This window comes from Convolutriloba macropyga, chromosome 14 (genome assembly GCF_964194025.1).
Source record: "Convolutriloba macropyga chromosome 14, txConMacr16.3, whole genome shotgun sequence".
Classification (NCBI taxonomy): Eukaryota; Metazoa; Xenacoelomorpha; order Acoela; family Convolutidae; genus Convolutriloba; species Convolutriloba macropyga.
In genome coordinates, this window is record NC_134481.1 from 46852132 (window position 1) to 46872783 (window position 20652).

The 20652-nt window shown below is 32.4% G+C and overlaps 1 protein-coding gene across 4 annotated transcripts in view; it reads right to left on the reverse strand.

Moving 5' to 3' along the window:
* LOC142352825 (uncharacterized) overlaps positions 1–20652 on the reverse strand; it is a 31359-nt gene that overhangs the window by 9324 nt on the left and 1383 nt on the right. Inside the window, exon 2 of one of the 4 annotated variants that reach the window (XM_075404967.1) lies at positions 16540–16880. The exons of 1 other annotated variant lie outside the window; for it this stretch is intronic. The gene's annotated coding sequence lies outside the window, so the exon portion shown is untranslated. 2 more of the 4 variants (XM_075404969.1, XM_075404965.1) reach the window with 2 other exon arrangements.

Below are 20652 nucleotides of genomic sequence, written 5' to 3' on the forward strand. Positions count from 1 at the left end.
CAGGACAATCGAATTGGTCACTCTGTGTGCAAAAAAGTGCTGGAAACAGGCAGGCAGATCAAAAAGCATGCTCACTTTTAATACTCAAATTTGGTTAGGAGGGTCGAAGACAATTTTTTTGCCAAGATCCGCACGTGGACATCGAAATTATTGAGATAAAAGGTCTCTGGGACCTTTTGGAACAAACTCTTATAACATTTCAAAACATAAAATTTGGCATTTTCACCGTATTTTTTTTCAGTGTTAGATAACAAAAGCAATCAGTGTTTCTGACAGTTTTCCTCCGGAGAAAAATTACCAGAATACACAATAAAAAAGTAAAAAAAAATCCCTCTTTAATGACATGACTTCAGCAGACGATTTCGTACCTATGTTATCTTGGTTTAATATACGTATGATAAAATATTTTTTACTCTTTTTTTTTACCGATATACAAAATGTAAATGCGGAAGAACAGTCAATAAAGTTCCTCAACTCTACGAGAAGTACATGATCACTTTAAATCGAGCAAAAATTGATTCGACTGTCTTCGGTATAGTAACTACAAGTTGGAACAAGAATTTCATACTCGGAAGTTGGCTTATATACGATAAAGTAAAATTTTCTGTAAGCCCCCTAAAGAATATTTCGTATTAAAAATTTGACAAGTACAAAAAAATTCTAATGCATTGAACATATTTTGCCAAATAAAACCGTGAACCCAATTGAAACCGTTTTGTGGATGAAAATAGTTTCTTGTTACTCAATGCACTGTTACTCAGCTGTCTACTCGAATCTGCAATCCGTTCAAAATAGCACTAAGAAAATATATCTTTCTTCGGAGAAAAATTTATCAATTAACCAGACACAACTGAAATTAAAATAATAGCAAGATGACTTTATTTTTTCTGATTTTATCGATGTCACTCTTAATAATAATAATAATTATTATGGTTCTCAGTAGCCTGTTCTCAGCTGCCCTTTTTCTTATTATTCCCCACATTTCAGACTGATCTTTTTATGAGCAACATTGCTCTTTTTTGGCAACTCTTGCTGAAACGACTTTGTCCAACAATTAAGCTTCATACCAGCCGATAGAAGAAAAGCTATAGACTGAGCTGCAAACCGCTATTTTCTTCGGAAGATATTATTTTAGTTGAAGTAGCCGGCGGAGAGCATTCTTCCAAAAAGTGTAATTAGAAAATTGAGGTTTTAATCTTAGTGAATTTCCGTCTGTTGACGCTCTGTAATTATGCATCAGTCACAATGAACAGTGCAAAGTTACCGAGAATGACTTTCTAGTTTCTATTAACTTTTATAACTTTTTATATACTTTTTGATATTATAACTTTTTGTTACAATTCTTTTTCAATTTTATGTCATTCTATAATGTACACCATTAATATCTGCATTTAATGCTGTAGCAAACACTATCACAGAATCTGTTTAATTGTTTCTGAAATGACAGCAACACCAGCTTTAAGCACGTTACAAAATGGTTAATAATAATAAAAGTAATGATAAGACACAAAATTGCATAAAAAAGTGGTGTCAACGATGGATTTAAACCCTCCCCCTTGCGACAGTAACGGTCACCTAAATAATCGATTCAAAATGTTGATAACAAGGTTGAATACTAGAATTATCTCAAATATGAGGCGGTCCACTCATTTTCCTCTCTTTTGCTACATAAAACGGCAGCAAAAGGGCATAAGGGTGGGGGGGGGGGGGGGGGGGTTAGTAAGAAAAAATGTCGGCGCAAGTTGCTAATTAATGGCACAACTTTTGTCGACGATTGTAAGAGTCCATGTTAATAAAATATTACATGCCAATCATCGCTTTTTAGAAGTTCTCCGAACCTTTGACAGCCTAGGACTGCCTTTCTAACAGTTCGATAGCCGACAATGTTCATTAATACATCAATTAACAAAAATTGGAATTGCTATTAAATGAAGCAAAAATGAGTCTCATAGAATTTGGATTGAATACTAAACAAAAAAGGAAAGAAAATGAATTCTAGCTAAACAATTTTGCTCTGAAAAAACAGACCACGCTTTTTGACAGTTGCGCTTCCCCGCTTCAAAGCAAAATTTTTATTTAATGAGGTTGAAATTTGTTTTCAAGCTAAATTTCCTATCAGTTTTTTCAATCTCCGATCAATCAGCCTCGTTCCTTTATTAAGCTAAATAATTTGTTTTTAACTAAATCGTACACATATATAGAGAATCTGTGATGAAATAAGGCATTCAAGAAAGTACAACGTTTAAAAATACTACAGCAATGAAGAAACAGATTAGATTTAAATAAAACTTGCGAGGGTTGTCCTAGAAGTCACTTTACATATCCAGAAGTTCAATTCCATGAATTTATGAATTATCGACGTTTTCAAACTCTCCAGTCACGTGTTTTAAGTGCAAGTTTCGTAACTCTGCTGAATTCACTGATCAATTCTGGGGTTTATCGGGAACAGCATAGCGATTTAAGATATTAAGACAAAATTTTGAACGGACTTCTGCGCTGTCACCTAACTTTGCTTAAAAACGCATGGTTACGCTATAAAATGCAGAAACTCTGCAGTTCCAGAAGTTAGAATACCAGAAGTTCCTGCATAAACAGCCAGAAATTGAAGTCCAAAAATTTTCGTCATTTCAAAACAAGCAAGTTACGTGTATCAAGCAAGGTTTCATCACTACGCAGACGTCACTTTGAAATTCTGTCTTTAAATCTCGAACTGCTGGGTGGGTTTCACTTAGCGCCTGAGGTTCTCAGTTGCTCTTTGTAGAGACACGCAACCCATACTTTAAAAACACACATGCAGGTCTTAAAATACCAAAAATTTGCAGTGACAGAAGTTAAAATGACAGAAGTTTCTTAGCAGAACCACGTAACTTATACTTTAAACCCTCACGTTTAAACACTCACATTTTAAAATGCCAAAAGTCTGCAGTGCCAGAAGTTAAAATGCCATAAATTCCTACTTAGCCAGAAATTGACTTCCGTTGACTTTCGCCATTTTAAAACTTGTGCGTTTCGTGTTTAAAGCATGGTTACGCGACTCTATAGAAGTCAATTCAAAATTCTGGCTGAAGAATTTGAACTGTTTTGCGAATTACGATAATGACCAGATCTTCTCAGTGACTTCCAGCAGAGTAATGTAACCCAAATAAATTTTTGAACAATTCAGCGCCTAATATAGTGGAGAAGTAAGCTTTACGCATTTATATACAACAACAGACTTTTATAGGGGGATTGGAATGATCCTGAAAAAATACCTGAATGAACTTTTGAAAAAATATCTCAGGCGAAAAGATGCAGAGAGTATGAAGTTTCCTCGTCAGTAGGTTTCTAAACATTGAAAATTATTTGTAACATATTTGATACATTTTTCATACGAAATTAGCAAACATAATTTTCGAAAAACAATTGTTCAATCTTTCCGCTAGTAACAACTTTTCTTGAGATAGTCATGCCCCCGTAAAAAGGCTGATACATCAAATTACCGCTGCAGGTGATATAGGTTCAAAAAATACAATGTCACGGCAAACAAGATGGGAGTTCGGAACTACTCGTTTTGATAATCTTTGATCTAGCAACACGGAAAAAACAAATGCTTAGATTTTCGATATTTTTTTTTGGGCAGGTTTAAGTCAGATCGCAATTTAAACTGAACTTTGGTCAGGCTTTTGAAACGTCAAGAAACAGGTCTTACCCCCCTCCCAACAATATTATAGACCCCCTTATTGTACACAGTGTGATGGGGTGACAATTCAATATATGACAATCAAAGGGAGTGAAAACAACAAAAATACGGTAATCATGATTTTTGTTTGCTATACTTTATATATTTATATATTTCTATATATTAATAGTAATTCAAAACAAAAGTACCAACTAAAAAATCTGATACTGCACGCGCTAGTAAATTTTTATATTGTCTAATCGGTTTATAACAGATCTTTCAAAATGTATTTTTTTTGAAGTAGTACTTTTAAATGATAAAAACTAATGAGCAAATAAGCAAAATCACCCAAAATTAAAATAAGCAAAAAGCAATGAAATTGTGGTAGAGGCGAAAAGTGTACGTGGAAAACCAATCGTAATTCTATCAGTAGATTAATCTGAGTATCCTGATTAATCTACTGTTAACATCAATAAAAAAATGAGCCCCTAGCTTTTAACATCAATAAAAAAAATGAGCCCCTAGCAAAATTTTCGAAACCTGATAATTTTTAAAAAAAAAGAGAATATTTTTCGATTATGACGGCGCAGCAATAAAATCAACTGCTTCATATAAAAAACTTGACAGAAAAAAAACAAGAGTTCCAGACAAGGTTTGCATCGTTGAAAGACTTCTGATGGTTATCTGAAACCATTTTTGAAGCAGTTGCTTTTATGGCCGTTGTCAGAATCAAGTAACTCTTCAAATTTTATTACGAGGCATAATTTATTTAATTTATGTAGGTTAAAAATAACAAAAAACGAAGTCTACACCTTTGCTAGACCCCTATTTTGTATTCGCACTTTTAGGAATGTTATTCAATTTTTTGATATCCCTGGTTTTAATAGTTTTTGAAGTGGATTTAATAGTTTTGCTAACTAGAAATGAAGTCATTGAAACCTTGAAAAATCCAAATAATAGGACGTACATGTTTCAAAGCTGTTTTCTTGTTGAAGTTGTCTTTTCTTTGATGATAATAAACTAAATCTTGCACAAGTAAATGGAGAGTCACCTTTAATAGAAATTTAAAACGAGCAAAAGAGCAATAAAAATCTGGTAGAGAAAAAATATCTACGCTGAAAAGTTGTGTGAAAACTCTTTTTAGATTTTTCTGATTAACAGTCATTTAACCACAAAATACTTCTCCACATTTATTAAAATTTTCTTCTCCCAGATAAGGGATCCAAGAGTATGCAGAATTTTGAAAACCCATTATTATTGTTCACATCAGCTGAATTGTATGTTTGCGATAATTTTCTGAGCCATTAATTTTGAGATATTTGAGCACTTAAAGAGCAATCAAGTGAACCTTAAAAACCTTTAGAAAACTGTTAAGCTATCACCATCTCTGATTACATTAGATGGATCGGTTAATAGTTTTTCTAAATTTTTACTCAAAAAATGAATCTTTTATCAAGCGTTTCTTTGACAATAAAATTTTTGATGATTGTTTTTTCATTTTTTTGCATTTTCCGGAAAATGGTGAGAACCAATTGTAGAACAAGAAGCTGAACCATACCCAAAACAAAGGTCAACAATAAAAGATAAATTTTAATAGACTGTCCAAAACGCAACAGAAATTGTGAAAACTTTATGTTTGCTCTTGTCTCTTTTCTACCCTGGGAGTAACCAAATTAAACTGTTTTGTTTGTTCTAATCTTTGAATCTGAGTTATCACTTAAAAATATATTTTTCGATGAAGGCTGAGCTATATTTGACTCCGCATGGAGGAAATATTTGATATATCTTTTCCAAAATGAAAACAAGAAAAAATTCATCCTCGACAATATTATGTATCTCGAAAACAATTATAATCAACTGAGTTATTACAAAAAAATTCAAAAAAAAACTACAATTTTTTTTTGAGAAACAAGAATTTTGCTCTCCCGACCCTGTTGCATTGAAAAAGTTTATGTAAACAGACCTGTTACCTCTTTCGGGGCAAAATAGCAAAAGTGGGAAAATATAGAAGACTCCGATGGCTTTTACGCATCTTGTTTCCAATAAATTGGTCGCTGTAGGTCTGAAAACAAGCATGATTGGCATAGTTCTGTTTACAAAAAAAACACCACACATTCGCCGACTGGTTTCTTCTCCATTTTGTTTTCGGGCGCTTAAAAATGACAGCCTAGTTACGCTGGGCTGACACTACATGAGAAAGTAATTGTTCAAAAAACAAGGGAGAAATGAGTTGAACATAACAATGGGGACACGCGGTTCGGAGCCGAGGACCTCTCCATCTGGCCGTCAAATGATCGAAAACTCCATTTCATTCTCTTCGCGTTCTTTACAGATGAAAACGCCCCAGAGCCCCAGTTGAGAGGTCGACTTTATGAAAAGACTTATGAAATCGACCTAGGGGTATTTCCCTACCTTGAATACATGGTCGATCACCTAGGTATAGCTAGATAAAAATTGGGCAAATTCATCCTCACGGGTTTAGGCTACATTCAGCATGCCAAAATAGACTAATCCCTTGCTAACTAGTTTTCAAAGAGTTGCATCTTCCCATGTTTTAGGATTGAAATGGTTCAATTTCAGAAGATTGCAGAGTACAATTTGGTAGAAAAGATCAACTCTCTTTTCTACCCTATGTTGCGATTTCAACCCAAAATTCTGTATAAATCATTCAAATCTCCTAATTCATTACACAAATTTAACTTTTTGAGTTACAATCTTTGTTAGTATTGACCTCCACTATTCATTACAAGCGACTACTGGCTTCAAAATTTTGAGTAAATTCACTCATTTTCAAGCTGGGTTCCCTCTTTGTATCTAAAACGACGTAAAACTGGATTATAAATACTTTTTCTTAATCTCATTAACTGTTCTGCAAGTTTCAGCGGTGCTCTTTGAAGGTAGATTTATGCTTCATACCCTAGTGATCGAAGAATTTGTAATCTTGCAAGAATCTTGCAAGCAATCTTGCAAGGGAATGCATACTTCTTGCAAGCATCTTGCAAGATTCTTGCAAGATTTGAATCCATCTTGCAAGATTCTTGCAAGATTTGAATCCAACTTGCAAGATTCTTGCAAGATTATAAATCAATCTTGCAAGAATCTTGCAAGATTTTAAATCCATTTTTTTTCTCACCTGCAGGAATGATGACGCTGAATACGACAATGGCAATGATGAAATAGCTAATTTCTGTCGGAAATTTCTCAAAGTCAAGCTAAGAACCGACTTTTTGAGATTTTCCAGTATGATCTGTTTTTTTACCCTCCTCCTTTTGCATTCCGGGCTTGGGACCGGCAGTGGCGGAGTTACACAAAACATTTAGAGGAGAAATCAATCACAAAACAATCATAAATATTTTTTCCGGAATTCAAAATCTTGCAAGATTCTTGCAAGATTCTTGCAATATTTTGAATCCTGGCCAATTTTTTTTTCATTGAATTAGGCTTCGTAACTTGTTCAAGAAACAATAACTTGCTTCAAAGATGTTTCCTAAAACACTTGTACCCAGATTTATTTTCTGGCCTTGATTGATATCTTGCAAGATTCTTGCAAGATTTGAATCCGCTCATCACTAGGGATATATATACAGCTTCATATATATACAGCTTCATCAAACGTCTCAATTATACAATTTAGACTATGTAAACCAGAGAAACGCTTAGAGATTTTCAAACTTTGTTAAGAGATTTTAAATTTTGAGAGCCGCGCCCAATGCAAGGGCTTTGGTTCCAGTCCATCCTCACTGGGCAGATTTGCTGGTTTTGCGTCGTATTTTTTTCCAACGATTCTCACAGTTTCTCTGCTAGTTTTAAAGGAAATATTAAAGGTTAAATAATCGGCAGAATTTGGAGCATTTTTTTATTCGTGAAATTCAGTTTCTCAATTAAAAGATTTGGTAATTGTCAATTAGTGTCTATTGGCAGATTTTTGTAGTTTTTGTTGACCTAATAAAAGTTATCAACCATCCTTAACGGCTTTGGGAACAATCGCTATCTTTTTCAGTTGTCGAAGATATGTCGCCTAAAAAAGTTTAACAAATTTTCGTTACGACAAGCAACACATGTCATGTCGATACAAAATGTTTTTACTTTGTTCACTGAAGCAAAAGTTTCACGGAATTTTTTGTTCTCCTAAGTTACAGACTTATTTGTGGAACGTTTCTGTCTAATTTTATGGTTTTTGTTCATTCTCTTGAAGGCAAAATTCAAATCTGCCAGGAAAGGCTTTACTCGTGTCTTTTAGTAGACTTGTTTCATTTCTGAAGATATGAAACTAATAAATCTACAAACTAATTAGAATAATATTTCCGTTTAAGCTCTGGTTCATTTTGTGTGTGAAAATTGTATGTGAATTAAATCTTCCATATTAACACCGATGCACTAAAATTAGCCTTCACTTCTTTCTATTAAGAAAGTAGTCCATTAAGTGAAGCATATACATACGCTATATTACTAACACCATGGATCTGTTCGGGCCAAGTTTTCCCTCCTCAATTTCATATTTTTCCAATTTTTTTGAATTCATGTTAAAAAAATGAAAAGACTTCATCTGTAGTAGATTTCGCAGAATTCAACCAATTATTGGTTTTCAATAAGATTTCCATGCTTATAAGGTTTCAAAGGTTTTGAATTTTCACAGGCAATTTTCTAAGTAGTGAAGTAATGAAGCAACTAAAATGAAATACAATACAAAAGCTCTGACCGTTCAAACTTTACCAAATCTTGAGCCATACAATTATTTAAAAACTTTTTTTTGCAAATATGAAACGTTGAATAAACATTTCAAAAAAGATAGAAAACAAAGGTCAAAACAACAAACGTAAGGACCTGGTAAAATTTAACTAAAAATGTCAAATTGCAGCACTTTAAAAAAATTTGAATAACAGAGAACTAAAAATGTGTTTTCAATTGTCTCAAACTATTACTTTAATCAGAAACATTTTTCGCCATAGTTAGCAGATTAAAAGATGATGGCTCTCTGATTCTTCAACTTTATTTGACCAGAAAAATTCTTCTGCAACAAAAGTACGGAAAAGAGACAAGTTGGCAATTAGCGGAAAATCTCGAAGACTATGATTGCTGTTAAATATCTTGCTACAAAAAAATGTTCCTGTAGCTCTGAAAATGAGCAAGAATAGCAAAGTTCCGTTTACAAAAGAAGATCACCATTTCGCTATCCAGGTTCTGCTTCATTTTGTTTTCCAGCCCTTAAACATGGCAACCTAGTTATGCTGTGTAGCCGCTACATAAAAAATGATTTGCTCATAAAACAGGGGACACAACAGTTAAACATAGTGCAGGGGACACACGGTTCCGATTCGAGAACCTAATCATCTGTCGTCAATTGACCTGAAACTGTTTCATTTTCTTTACTTCTTTTTTGAGAGCTGAAAAACACTGCAGACATAAAACTAGAGGAAAAATTGGGCGATTTAATTCTTACAGATTTAGACTACATTGATCGTGCAAAAGTAATAATCCAGCTTGTGGTATATCAAGCGAACACAGTTGCTACTTCAAGCAGAGCAACAGTATCATGCCTGGTTTGGATTCTGGAGATGGTGCTTTCCAGCTAATTCCACACTTGGGCTGTTACACAAAAAAACCCGAGATGTTCAATTCTGCCAGGAAAAGCTTTACTTGTGTTCTTTATTAGACCTTTTTCATCATTGAATATATGAAAATGAGAATTTAAAAACCAGTTAATATAATTGCCGTTTAAGCTCTGACTTATGTTTTGTGTGAAAATTTTTGTGAATTAAATCTTCCATTTTGAGACCTATGCACCAAAATTTCACTCTTCAGCTCCTTGTCTTTCCTATTGTATTGTACTCACATTTAGAAAATCTGAAAAGACTTTCCATGTTTCAATCAATTATTAGTTTTCAATCTTCCTGGTTAAAATGGAGAGACTTACATAGTTATAATGTTTTCAGAAGCTTTTTAGTTTTACATGCACTTTTACAAAGTAACCAAAAACAAAATACATGATAGTAGTTGTGGCCATTGAAGTCTTACCAAAAATTGAGGTTTTAAATTTCTTGAAAAAGTTTTTTAATGCAAAGAGGGAACTGTTTGCGAAAAAACATTTCAAAAAATATAGAAAATACCTGACGGCAAACTTGAGCAACTGGTAAACTTTAACCGAAATTTTCCAATCGCAACGCTTTAAAAAAAGTTTGAACAACAATAGAGCTAAAAGTGTTTTTTCAGTTGTTCTGAGCTAATATATTAAACAAACAAATTTTTGGCCAATTTTAGACGATAACAAGGAGGCTCGTTAATGTGCGTTTGCACATGATGTTCCGACCCTCGCTCATCTACATTGTTGACTTAAGTATCCTTTGACTTAAAATTTTGACAAAGAGATGAATTTGAAAAAAATTGTTACCCTACCATACTAATAATAAAATAATGTCATGCCTCACTACAACACGATCTGCGACTAAAAAGTCTACGAGAAAAAAAAACAACAACAACAAAAACATCCAAATCAAAATTTCACGGCAAAAACTCGATATGATAATTTAAACGCATCTCGTAACAACGTCAAATTACAATCAGACAAAACCCTACTACACGAATTTACTTTTTTTCTAACTAAGCATCTGATGATGGTCTTCTTTAATAAAACTATGTAACAAGTTGACGAAAAGAAGAAATAGTGAGGCGAAATTCAAAAATCAATCAACACTTTTTAAACCAATTAATTTCAAAAATCTTAAAAATCTCAAATTTCAAAAAATAAGAATTAAAAATCATTAGTCATTAAAAAAAATCTGGATAAAATTATTAAAAAGCCATAATGAAACCAATAGGACATGTCTTTGGTTAGACTAAGCCATAGGAAAGGACGAAAGATGAAGAAAAACTCAAAAATCTACGAACAACAAATTACACACTTTGCGAAAACACAAATTAATGAAGCCATTAAAATCCTTAGCTGTTATCTGAACATAAAGTAGTTTTACTTCAATTTCTATTCATACTAAATCAGCTAAAGATAACACAAATTAGTGAAGCCATTAAAATCCTTAGCTGTTATCTGAACATAAAGTAGTTTTACTTCAATTTCTATTCATACTAAATCAGCTAAAGATAACACAAATTAGTGAAGCCATTAAAATCCTTAGCTGTTCAGCTAAAGATAACACAAATTAGTGAAGCCATTAAAATCCTTAGCTGTTATCTGAACATAAATTAGTTTTACTTCAATTTCTATTCATACTAAATCAGCTAAAGATAACACAAATTAGTGAAGCCATTAAAATCCTTAGCTGTTATCTGAACATAAAGTAGTTTTACTTCAATTTCTATTCATACTAAATCAGCTAAAGCTAACACAAATTAGTGAAGCCATTAAAATCCTTAGCTGTTATCTGAACATAAAGTAGTTTTATTTCAATTTCTATTCATACTAAATCAGCTAAAGATATACTGAATGAATAAATAAAATCAATTGGACCACATTTTAAAATCATTGAGATCTGTTATTACGCAATTGTGATAAAGAAACACAAATACACAACTCACGTAACTTTTTATGGAAACGCATATTGTCCAGCAAACAAAACATCAGTTATAATATCAGTAAAAAGTTAAAAATGTATAATCTCAAAAATGTATATTATCATGAACTTTAAGACTGCTTGCTCCCTATAAACTGACTGCTTCAGGTAAAATCATTCATTCAATCATCTTATACAAGCTTATAAAAGAATAAAAAGAACGTTCCAAAATAGCAGGTTCAAAAAAAAGTGAGCGAGAAAGGTGTCGCAGCCATTAAAACTAAACCATGTCTTTGGTTAGACTAAGCCATAGGAAAGGACGAAAGATAAAGAAAAACTCAAAAAACTACGAACAACAAATTACACATTTGCGAAAACACAAATTAGTGAAGCCATTAAAATCCTTAGCTGTTATCTGAACATAAAGTAGTTTTACTTCAATTTCTATTCATACTAAATCAGCTAAAGATAAACTGAATGAATAAATAAAATCAATTGGACCACATTTTAAAATCATTGAGATCTGTTATTACACGATTGTGATAAAGAAACACAAATACACAACTCAAGTATTTTTTTATGGAAACGCATATTGTCCAGCAAACAAAACATCAGTTATAATATCAGTAAAAAAGTTAAAAATGTATAATCTCAAAAATGTATATTATCATGAACTTTAAGACTGCTTGCTCCCTATAAACTGACTGCTTCAGGTAAAATCATTCATTCAATCATCAAATACAAGCTTATATGTTCGGCTAGCATTTATCGGCTACCTAAAAGAATAAAAAGAACGTTCCAAAATAGCAGGTTCAAAAAAAAGTGAGCGAGAAAGGTGTCGCAGCCATTAAAACTAAGCCATGTCTTTGGTTAGACTAAGCCATAGGAAAGGACGAAAGATGAAGAAAAACTCAAAAAACTACGAACAACAAATTACACACTTTGCGAAAACACAAATTAGTGAAGCCATTAAAATCCTTAGCTGTTATCTGAACATAAAGTAGTTTTATTTCAATTTCTATTCATACTAAATCAGCTAAAGATATACTGAATGAATAAATAAAATCAATTGCACCACATTTTAAAATCATTGAGATCTGTTATTACGCGATTGTGATAAAGAAACACAAATACACAACTCACCTAACTTTTTATGGAAACGCATATTGTCCAGCAAACAAAACATCAATTATAATATCAGTAAAAAAATTAAAAATGTATAATCTCAAAAATGTATATTATCATGAACTTTAAGACTGCTTGCTCCCTATAAACTGACTGCTTCAGGTAAAATCATTCATTCAATCATCAAATACAAGCTTATATGTTCGGTTAGCATTTATCGGCTACCTAAAGAATAAAAAGAACGTTCAAAAATAGCAAGTTCAAAAAAAAGTGAGCGAGAAAGGTGTCGCAGCCATTACAAATGAATTTTTGCAGTAAAACCATTTTACTTCAAATTAATTTTTTAACAGCAATGGGATTCCTTGTAACAATTTGACTCCAATAAATCAACAAAAATGAAACAATACATCAAAACCACGAATTTTTTTAGAAAACCCGTAGTATCAACGCCGTTAAATTCAATAGCTTTCAATGGAGGCTAATAAATACGCCTAGTTAAGCCTAATGAAAAACAAGGATGTTTTTTTGTTCATATGTCATCAATAAGACATGACAATCAGTCATTGACTTTGAAAACAACTACAAATACAGGCAAAATCAAACAATTAAGTAGAAAAGTGCAAGAAGAAAGTGTCGAAGCCATGAAAACCATAAGCTTTACTCTGAAAAACTTATGTATGATCAATTGAACGTCTTTTTTAGGTCAATAGGATTTATCAATATTAGGATAATGTGATAAGGTGTCACATGGAACCTAAATTACAAAATAAATGTATAATTTTTTTTTAAGTTTTGAGATCTCATGTATCGAAGTCATAACAACAATAGTTAGAAGATAAAACCACTCACTAGAATACTGTTGGTTGAAGTACAAAAAGAAGAGGTCCGGCTATTTTTGCGATTATCTTACAGTACACGAAAACAAGTTTAAGATTGGTTAATTTTCAATAAAAATCGTTTTATAGTCTTAACGGCCATTAAAGTCAATAGCTTTCAACGGAAGTCAATAAATACGCTAAATTGTGCTTTGACTGGATGACGCAGATTTTTTGTTTGCTCGGGTAATCAATTAGACATCATAATAAGTCTTATGACTATGGAAACAACAACAAATAAAGGCAAAAACCAAAAGTTCGATAGAAAAGTGCGAGAAAAAAGTGAGGAAGCAATTTAAAACTTAAGCTTTTCTCTGAAATCTTTATCCATGATCCATTGGAGTTTTTTAAAAGACAACGGGAGATATCAGTATCAGGATAATGCAATGTGATTTCAAGAGGAACCAATAATACGAAATTATCCAAAATAACTTTTAAAAAATTTTGAAATCTTGTGGCTTTAAAGTCATATACCAAATAGTTAGAAGCAAAAACAGCTAACCAGAGTAATTTTGTTTGCAGTAGAAAAGAAAGGGATCCTGTATTGCTGAGACTGACTTACAATTCACGAAAATAAGTTTATGGTTGGTTAATGTTAAAAAATTCTCGGAAAGTCAATTTTTAATTCTTAACAGCCATTAGTTGTCCACTGAAAGCTCTAGATTGGTTCAATTAAAGATCATTGCGAGACGTATTGCACCTTCAATCAACAAGACTTTCTCATAGGACTTCAAGAATATAGTAAAACCTCAAAAAAAATCAAAATTTCACTTAAAATTACGAAAACTAACAATCAAGCCAAAAAACACGAGTGATTCCTTGAAAACGAATTCTTTGCTCATTGAGCTTCATTTGACGGTTAACCAAGTTTTTCATTAATGGAACTTTGATATGAAAAAGAACTAGTCTCTAGACGACTTATGAAAACAAAAAAAATAAAGTTTTCTAAAAAAGGAGCTCTCAAATATAATTCGAATTTTTTTGAAAGTACACTTCCCAATGAAACCAGAACTAGTCTTTTTTATCAGCTTTTTGTCTATGAAGAACTTTGAATTGATTCACTTTGTGGCGTGAAATGTAATTTTGAATTGATATTTTTTCAAAAAAGATCTTAATTTGAATAATTATTTCACTAAAAGTGAACAAAATCATGCCAAATAACCAGTGTTCACTCAAAACTGCAATCCTCGATAACTCCTCAATACAATCGAAATTATAAAAAAATAGTTTCAAGTTCTACAACGGACGAGCTTTTTAATGATACCACTCACATTTCTGTACGATGAACGTATCGATTGGCCAAAATTGTCTGAACGAAAAAAAGCCATTTGAGTATATAATTCATCCCCCCAAAAGTGGGGTCGGAACAAAAAATTGGTTGCGCTCTGATTTTTCAATGTATTTGATCAACAGAATTTTCCTGCAAAAAAAACCAAGGAATAATCAAAAATAGAGGGATTATCAAAATTATAAACTTCTTTTTTTAAATTCTGAGGGCCATATTTATGAGAGTGTCCGAGATTCATTTGCAAGAGGGTCTCAAATTTTTAGACAGACAGTAAATTGTTTCTTTGGTTAAAGGAAAACAACATTTTATAATTGTTTTTGCTTAAGTGTACTACCATTCCAACAAATTTTTTGCCGAACGCAAATTTCGTTGATACAATTGTAAGTTATCGTTTCCGTCGAAACAAATTTTGTTCTATGCCGCAGAAGTAATTTTGAATTACTGCAAAAAGTGAGTGTTTTTAGTGCTATCTTGATGCTGGCAGAAAAACATTTTTGGTCAGTTCGGACAATAGCAAAAAGAGGCGAACGCAAAAAAAAACACGTAAGCAACATATTTAACAACTGAATGCGTTAGTCAAACAGCCTAAGTTAAACTTAAGTGTGTCGCAAAAACCAGTAAATCTCCTCCACATAGATAAGAACTCTGACAACTTACTATCTGATACCATTTTGTCCCTTTTTTGCAGCAAATAAATTGTTTTGCTATCTCAAATTTTTTTCTACGTATGCATTTAAAGTTAATTTTTTAAATTCGTATAATAATCGTATTATAAATAACATCCGTTACTGAGCGAAATTGAAATGAGCGCGAAAGCTGACTTTTCCCTTTTTCTGAACAAAATTCAATTTTAAGTCAATTTTAGGTTTCAAATGTACAAAAAAAATAAATTACCGATAAGTTTGCCACTTCCGTTCTCAGTGACAAAGAATCAAAAATACTAAACCGGTCATCAGCAAAACTGCAAGTGGTTGAAGTGTTTTCATAAACAAAAATTGCAGTAATTTAGTGCAAAAGATTTCGAACAACTAAAAGCAGTATCATTAAAAGCTTTTCAAAAGCTTGATAATTGACTATTGAAGTTTCAAAAGCAGAAGCCTCTAGTCTTGACTGAGCTAAAAATCGTGAAATTCATAAGTTATTCTCCGATATTTTTGACAAAAGGCAATTTGTCAGCATCATTCGACAATTTTTTTTGATGACCGGTATGGAAATCACTGTACCAAACACAAAAATTGCAAAAAAAAGGAATAATGAATGACACCAACCAATAAATTTCCTAGAATAACATTTGATCGAAAAACCGTTATAGTTTTTCGTCATTTTCGTTCTCAATAGAAGTACAAGAAGAGTGTATACATTTATGTACAAAAGCAAACACACACACATACACATAGCAATCACAGACACGCACGCGCACACGCACGTACACACATGAACACACAAACACAGACACATACAATAACATACATGCACGCATACACGCACACACAAACACAGACACACACAAAAACACACATGCACGCATACACGCACACACAAACACAGACACACACAAAAACACACATGCACGCATACACGCACACACAAACACACACACACACAAAAACACACATGCACGCATACACGCACACACAAACACAGACACACACAAAAAAACACATGCACGCATACACGCACACACAAACACAGACACACACAAAAACACACATGCACGCATACACGCACTCACAAACACAGACACACACAAAAACACACATGCACGCATACACGCACACACAAACACAGACACACACAAAAAAACACATGCACGCACACACGCACACACAAACACAGACACACACAAAAACACACATGCACGCACACACGCACGCACACACACACGCACAAACATGCACACACACAAACACACACACACACACGCACACACACAAACACACACACACACACACTCACACATATATATATATATATATATATATATATATATATATATATATATATATATATATACACGTATATATACTGTCTAAATTTGTTATAGCTGTTTAAATTGTTTTCAAACATTTATAATGTGCTAATTTTTACCTGATATTGTAGTCGCTTTAGAATATCATTTCTCTCTTTTTTCAGAAGAAACAGCACAAAATTGATAATGACTGTGATAAGCAGATGAGGTGTATTGTTTAATTAGGGGCTGATAATTTACACGCTAGATAAAATCTGAACAGATAAGGCTCCTAACCGCCCACCTAGGTCTGAAAAAAGCGAGGATAGATAGCTCACAGTCGGGGAAAAATTCACCAAAGTTATTCAGAAAAAGCTAATCAGTTCCATTCTGTTAGTTATTTAGTGTGTTGATTTTGTATGAAAAGGTAGGGGGAGAGCGAAGGAAGGGGGTTTAAAATGAGGGCGCGTTCAAAGGTAACCTGGGTAAAATCAGGTGGAATTAAAAATGCAAAATAGGCTTCGCATCGCTGATTAATATTCAAATTTCGCCCATTTATTTGATTGCTGACTTTATTCGCGTACAGCTTATCGTCAGAAAACCCAATTAGCATAATTTTCTGCCGCCATTTCTGTCATTGAAAAAATTTTTAGTCTGTATTTTTTTAACAATTCAAATTTTAAATATAATTTAAAAAGTTTTTGGGCTTATTTTGATTTTAACAATAATGGAAAAGGTTATGAATAGTAATAATAAGGAATTCTACAAAGTGATACACCCTATTTTATTTTTTGTTTAGTTTTCACAGAGACACGTATACATACATCATACTAACCATGGAATTAGCTTCGATGTCTGCCCATAAAAGGCAGTAAAATTCCTTATAAAAGCAACAAAGCAGAGAGATTAAGGAAAATAGAAAGATCTGCGATTAACTCAAAAAAGTAAATAAAAAGTAAAGAAAAATAAACAAAAATTGCCCAAAAATTTGCCCAGAATGACGCACGACAATCGTATTCCTTGAAGTCACATATGAACGCAAATAATATTGCCGAAATCTACGAAAAAATAAAGTGGAAAACAAAAATTTAAAACAAAATGTTAAGTAAATAAAAAAATAATTCAACAAAAAATATATTTCAGGAGTAAAAGTTTTCAGGGAACAATTTTTTAACCCGCTTATGTACGTTAGCTTATGTACTTGGTCATAATTCGCCAGTCTAAACAAAAAGAAAACGGAGAGGCAAAGCGAAAGAAAAAGAAAGAAAAAAAGATAAAATGTGGGTTTTTTGATCAAAGTAAGATAAGACAAGCAAGGAAAGCGAAGGCTGACTACGTTTATAGTAAAACACTACCTACAAAAATACACTATTACATACAAGAACACATCTGAGCAAATTTAGCAAGGGCGAATGAGCAAAAAATAAATGTCGCATGCGTGCGTATATATATATACACACACAGTTATACTTGTGCAAAGCTAGGGTGAAGTAAATTTAAAATAACCCTCTCGGATTTTTCCATTTCCTTTTCCTTTCCAAGCGGTCGTAGCTTTTAAAGAAGGTTTACAAAAACCCAGACATTCTAGACCGTCGACAGTGACATAAAAGATTGTTCCAAAAAGCAGAAAGAAAAACAAAGTCGAAAGACTTACCAATAAATCTTTCAATAAAACTTTTACGGTTATTTTTGGTCCAGAAAAATCCATTGTGTTATATGCAAATCTGTCAAAAAACTATTTGAAAAATAAAAAGGATTTTTGATCGAAACAAAACACATTTTTTGGTCACAACACAATTTTTTACACAACATTTGCATCGTCTAAAATTTGATGATTACTTTTGATTATTCATTTCGATTATTCATTTCATTTTTTATCCCTTGTCAAATTTTCGGAAAAAATGCATAGTATTAATAAAAGACATGGTAATCTGTTAATTAGTTTTGAAAAGATTGAGTTTAATATTTTGAAAAGATTGTTTTCATCGTTGGATATTTTATTTTAAAAATTTTCAGGACAGGCAAGGAGTTGAGGAACATAGCTGAACGATTCTAAAACATTCACGCGAAAATGTGTGCAACGGTATCTTGATTTAAATTAATATACAAATCAGGGTGTTCGTAAGTTGTTCAATTAAAATTTTGCTGTATTTTTTTTCAGAGAGAAAAATGATCAAAACAGCATAAAACTGTTGCAGAGCTTACTTTTCTTTGCAAAAAAAAAACGAAATGAAACAAAGAAGCCCGCTAATTTTTTTCTCACATAGTATTCCGGTTCCGCTCATCCAACGTTTTGCCTTAATTGCCTAGCAAATGTGGAAGTGTTAGAAAACTATCAAAAATAGTGCTCGAAAAAATTGGAGTATGAATAAAAAAAAATGCCACATTAAGCCTACGAGACAACTCAAACGACAAAATCAAATACCAACGACAAACATTATTTAAATCTAAACCACAATATCTAGCTTTTTTCTTTAAAAGAAACTTAATAAATTCAAAATAGCGTCAAATGAAGCCTATAAAAAATTGATTTCTGTTTCACATAAAAATGAACATGGGTCCAGTCCTTAATGAGAAAAAAGTAACAAAAACATGTTCAGAATTTTTGAAAAAATGTTATTTCAAATAATGAAAACCATTAGACATCTGAAATTTTAAGTAGGTTATATTCAATTTGAAAGATATGTGATCTCTGAATATAGGTAAACAGCAAGAAAAAAACAAAAAGGCAAAGTTAAGAAATACGTTTGTTTTTTTTCGAAGACAATTATTTTCGAAGCAGCAAAAAACATTAGTTGTCAGCTGAATTAAATAAATATTTTTATTTATTTGTCCTGAAAAAACCATTGAGATCTGCTATTATTTAGAATATGTTGTACGTATACGGAAAGAACTACAATTACAGACAGAAAACAAAAATTAGTTTAATTTTAAACATTATACAATTCACCAAAAACTTTAGAGGTGTTCAATTGCGCATGTTTCCAACAACAAAATACGTGATATGGAACCTGTATTTAATATTTTAGTTAACTGATAGATAAAAAAAACAACAGAATGCAAACCTAACTGTTCGTTTTTTTAAAAAACTATTGAACTCAAAGTTATGAAAATATTTAGCTATCACCTGAAAGCCGTAAATAGGTTTTTTCATCCATGGAAAGCCTCTAAGATCTACCTTTATGCAAAAATCTTCAAGTGATGACAAAACCGTCAAAAATATAAAATTCCAAAAAATCTGCAAGAACGATCATCAATTTTACTGAAAAATGCTCAACTCTGTCTTCTTTTTAAACGCAACGCCAATGTTGCGAGATCTGACCAGTGAATTATGTCACAAGACATGAAAAGAATCTTAAAGGTGGGTAAATGCTCAAAAAGTAAAAATTTTGTTTGAAAAGTAGCTTCAAAATAAAAAAAAACTACTTCTTAGTACCACTAGAACCGCTAGTACATAGTAGCGTTACTCAAATTTTAACCCATTAGAACAAATACGGGCTGAATTTCGAAAAATTTTGTAAAAATTTCTGCCAAAAGTTTGGATCAAACGATTCAGCAATACTCTTCTATCTTTAGTAAAAAGATAAACACTATCGATAACAGTTTGAACATTTTTGCAACAAAATAGACGAAAAATTGACTATTGACAGATCTCGATATTTCTGTGGGAAAAACACAAATTTGAAAAACTCTTTTAATTATATCTTGTACCCTGGATGGGTTCTCTAATGATACCAATCACAACCCTCTTCGATAAATATATCGATCAACCAAAATTGACTGTGACGAAAAAACCCATTTGGGTATACAGTTCCTCCACCACTGAAGTAGGTCGCAATGAAGATGTTGTTTTGATATATTTCCAACTCTCAATATTACTGCTGCTAATTCGCCTGCAATTTTTTTTCTAAAGTACTAGAACAAGGAAAAAGACATTCGAATGAACATTTGAAAGCAACTATTCCTTTATTTTTGTACGTCAGAAACAAGAAAGTGATTTGGTTAACAGTGAGCAGATTCCGATCCAATAGGTTACACTCAATTATTTTGATGGGAGTTTGTATGTGTGGTAACCTATAAACGAGAAAAAGTTCAGCCCTTTGGCTTTGAATTGTTTGTGAAAAAAAAAACAAAACTAATGCGGGAATTCGAGAGAAGTGAGGAAAAGACAGATTTCTAAATTGTCAATTCTTAATTACCGTCTATAGAATTAAATAACCACAAAAATATCAAAAATTTGATACCACCATCAT